The sequence below is a fragment of the Diabrotica undecimpunctata genome, unplaced genomic scaffold, assembly GCF_040954645.1.
Source record: "Diabrotica undecimpunctata isolate CICGRU unplaced genomic scaffold, icDiaUnde3 ctg00000583.1, whole genome shotgun sequence".
Classification (NCBI taxonomy): domain Eukaryota; kingdom Metazoa; phylum Arthropoda; class Insecta; order Coleoptera; family Chrysomelidae; genus Diabrotica; species Diabrotica undecimpunctata.
This window is the reverse complement of record NW_027311905.1, coordinates 302,966-308,100: the sequence shown is the minus strand read 5'-3', so window position 1 is coordinate 308,100 and position 5,135 is coordinate 302,966.

Genomic DNA, 5,135 nt, shown 5'->3' with positions numbered 1-5,135 from the left:
CCGTTTCTCATTTCAGCGAGCCGACCGGACACACCCACACACGCACACACAAACACACGCACACAGGCACAAACGCACACACGCAAACGCACACGCACACACTCTCCACCTCTCGACTCCTATCCATTAGTCGCCTCTTAAGACAGGCAGGGCCTTCTTGCCACGAACGCATTCTTATCTCTGCAAGCCGAACGGACACACACACACGCACACACGCACACACGCACACGCGCACACGCACACCCACACGCACACACTCTCCACCTCTCGATTCCTATCCATTAGTCGCCTCTTAAGACAGGCAGGGCCTTCTTGCCACGGACGTATTCTCATCTCTGCGAGACGAACGGACACACACACACGCACAGACAAACACACGCACACAGGCATACACGCACACACGCACACGTACACGCACACGCACACGCTCTCCACCTCTCGACTCATATCCATTAGTCGCCCCATAAGACAGGCAGGGCCTTCTTGCCTCGGCCGTATTCTTATCTCTGCAAGCCAAACGGACACACAGACATAGACACACACACTCACACACGCACAAACACACGCACACACACACACAGACACATACACTCTTCACCTCTCGACTCCTATTCATTAGACGCCTCTTACGACAGGCAGGGACTTCTTGCCACGGCCGTGTTCTTATCTCTGCGAGCCGAACGGACACACACACACTCACACACACACACACGCACACACGCACACACGCACACACACACAAATACACTCTTCACCTCTCGACTCCTACCCATTATTCGCCTCTTACGACAGGCATGGACTTATTGCCTCGGCCGTATTCTAATCTCTGCGAGCCGAACGGACACACACATACGTACACACACACTCACACACACACACACGCACACACGCACGCACACATACCCTCTTCACCTCTCGACTCCTACCCATTAGTCGCCTCTTACGACAGGCAGGGCCTTCTTGCCACGGTTATGTTCTCATTTCAGCGGGCCGACCGGACACACACACACGGACACACAAACACACGCACACAGGCACAAACGCACCCACGCAAACGCACACGCACACGCACACACTCTCCACCTCTCGACTTCTATCCATTAGTCGCCTCTTAAGACAGGCAGGGCATTCTTGCCACGAACGCATTCTTATCTCTGCGAGCCGAACGGACACACACACACACTCACACAGACAAGCACGCACACACGCCACTTACACGCACACACACATACACTCACGCACACACAAACACGCACACACGCACACACACATACATTCTTCACCTCTCGACTCCTACCTATTAGTCGTCTCTCACGACAGGCAGGGCCTTCTTGCCTCGGCCGTGTTCTTATCTCTGCAAGCCGAACGGACACACACACATACTCACACACGCACACACACACGCAAACACGCACCCACACACATACACTCTTTACCTCTCGACTCCTACCTATTAGTCGCCCACTCTTCACCTCTCGACTCCTAACCATTAGTCGCCCCGTACGATTTGCATCGCCTTCTTGCCACGTATGTTTACTTATCTCTGCGAGCCGAAGGGACACACACACATACACACACACACACTCACAAACACATACACACACACGCACGCACACACGCATACACACATACACTCACACACACACAAACAAGCACACACGCACACACACATACATTCTTCACCTCTCGACTCCTACCTATTAGTCGCCTCTTACGACAGGCAGGGCCTTCTTGCCTTGGCCGTGTTCTTATCACTGCAAGCCGAACGGACACACACACCTACTCACACACGCACACACGCACACACACATACACTCTTCACCTCTCGACTCCTACCTATTAGTCGCCTCTTACGATAGGCAGGGCCTTCTTGCCTCGGTCGTGTTCTTTTTTCTGCAAGCCGAACTAACACACACACATACTCACACACGCACACACACACGCACACACGCACACACACATACACTTTTCACCTCTCGACTCCTACTTATTAGTCGCCCACTCTTCGCCTCTCGACTCCTATCCATTAGTCGCCCCGTACGATTTGCATCGCTTTCTTGCCACGGCTGTTTTCTTATCTCTGCGAGCCGAAGGGACACACACACATACTCACACACGCACACACACACACGCACACACGCACCCAAACATACACTCTTCACCTCTCGACTCCTACCCATTAGTCGCCTCTTACGACAGGCAGGGCCTTCTTGCCACGGTTGTGTTCTCATTTCAGCGAGCCGACCGGACACACACACACACGGACACACAAACACACGCACACAGGCACAAACGCACCCACGCAAACGCGCACGCACACGCACACACTCTCCACCTCTCGACTTCTATCCATTAGTCGCCTCTTAAGACACGCAGGGCATTCTTGCCACGAACGCATTCTTATCTCTGCGAGCCGAACGGACACACACACACACTCACACAGACAAGCACGCACACACGCCACTTACACGCACACACACATACACTCACGCACACACAAACACGCACACACGCACACACACATACATTCTTCACCTCTCGACTCCTATTCATTAGACGCCTCTTACGACAGGCAGGGACTTCTTGCCACGGCCGTGTTCTTATATCTGCTAGCCGAACGGACACACACACACTCACACGCACACACGCACACACACACGCACACACGCACACACACACAAATACACTCTTCACCTCTCGACTCCTACCCATTAGTCGCCTCTTACGACAGGCATGGACTTATTGCCTCGGCCGTATTCTAATCTCTGCGAGCCGAACGGACACACACATACGTACACACACACACTCACACACACACACACACGCACACACGCACGCACACATACCCTCTTCACCTCTCGACTCCTACCCATTAGTCGCCTCTTACGACAGGCAGGCCTTCTTGCCACGGTTGTGTTCTCATTTTAGCGAGCCGACCGGACACACACACACACGGACACACAAACACACGCACACAGGCACAAACGCACCCACGCAAACGCGCACGCACACGCACACACTCTCCACGTCTCGACTTCTATCCATTAGTCGCCTCTTAAGACAGGCAGGGCATTCTTGCCACGAACGCATTCTTATCTCTGCGAGCCGAACGGACACACACACACACTCACACAGACAAGCACGCACACACGCCACTTACACGCACACACACAGACACTCACGCACACACAAACACGCACACACGCACACACACATACATTCTTCACCTCTCGACTCACTCCTACCTATTAGTCGTCTCTCACGACAGGCAGGGCCTTCTTGCCTCAGTCGTGTTCTTATTTCTGCAAGCCGAACTAACACACACACATACTCACACACGCACACACGCACACACACATACACTCTTCACCTCTCGACTCCTACCTATTAGTCGCCTCTTACGATAGGCAGGGCCTTCTTGCCTCGGTCGTGTTCTTTTTTCTGCAAGCCGAACTAACACACACACATACTCACACACGCACACACACACGCACACACACATACACTTTTCACCTCTCGACTCCTACTTATTAGTCGCCCACTCTTCGCCTCTCGACTCCTATCCATTAGTCGCCCCGTACGATTTGCATCGCTTTCTTGCCACGGCTGTTTTCTTATCTCTGCGAGCCGAAGGGACACACACACATACTCACACACGCACACACACACGCACACACGCACCCAAACATACACTCTTCACCTCTCGACTCCTACCTATTAGTCGCCTCTTACGATAGGCAGGGCCTTCTTGCCTCAGTCGTGTTCTTATTTCTTCAAGCCGAACTAACACACACACATACTCACACACGCACACAAACACGCACACACGCACACACACACATACACTCTTCACCTCTCGACTCCCACTTATTACTCGCCTCTTACGACAGGCAGGGCCTTCTTGCCACGGTGTGTTCTTATCTCTGCGGGCCGACCGCACACACACACTCACACACACTCACACACCCACACACGCACACACAAACACACGCACACAGGCACAAACGCACACACGCAAACGCACACGCACACACTATCCACCTCTCGACTTCTATCCATTAGTCGCCTCTTAAGACAGGCAGGGCCTTCTTGCCACGAACGCATTCTTATCTCTGCGAGACGAACGGACACACACACACACTCACACACAAACACATACACGCAAGCACACATACACTATTCACCTCTCGACTTCTACCCATTATTCTCCTCTTACGACAGGCAGGGACCTCTTGCCACGGCCGTGTTCTCATTTCAGCGAGCCGACCGGACACACCCACACACGCACACACAAACACACGCACACAGGCACAAACGCACACACGCAAACGCACACGCACACACTCTCCACCTCTCGACTCCTATCCATTAGTCGCCTCTTAAGACAGGCAGGGCCTTCTTGCCACGAACGCATTCTTATCTCTGCGAGCCGAACGAACACACACACACTCACACACAAACACACACACGCACACACTCACATACCCTCTTCACCTCTCGACTCCTACCCATTAGTCGCCTCTTACGACAGGCAGGGCCTTCTTGCCACGGTGTGTTCTTATCTCTGCGGGCCGACCGCACACACACACTCACACACACTCACACACCCACACACGCACACACAAACACACGCACACAGGCACAAACGCACACACGCAAACGCACACGCACACACTATCTACCTCTCGACTCCTATCCATTAGTCGCCTCTTAAGACAGGCAGGGCCTTCTTGCCACGAACGCATTCTTATCTCTGCGAGACGAACGGACACACACACACACTCACACACAAACACATACACGCAAGCACACATACACTATTCACCTCTCGACTTCTACCCATTATTATCCTCTTACGACAGGCAGGGACCTCTTGCCACGGCCGTGTTCTCATTTCAGCGAGCCGACCGGACACACCCACACACGCACACACAAACACACGCACACAGGCACAAACGCACACACGCAAACGCACACGCACACACTCTCCACCTCTCGACTCCTATCCATTAGTCGCCTCTTAAGACAGGCAGGGCCTTCTTGCCACGAACGCATTCTTATCTCTGCGAGCCGAACGAACACACACACACTCACACACAAACACACACACGCACACACTCACATACCCTCTTCAC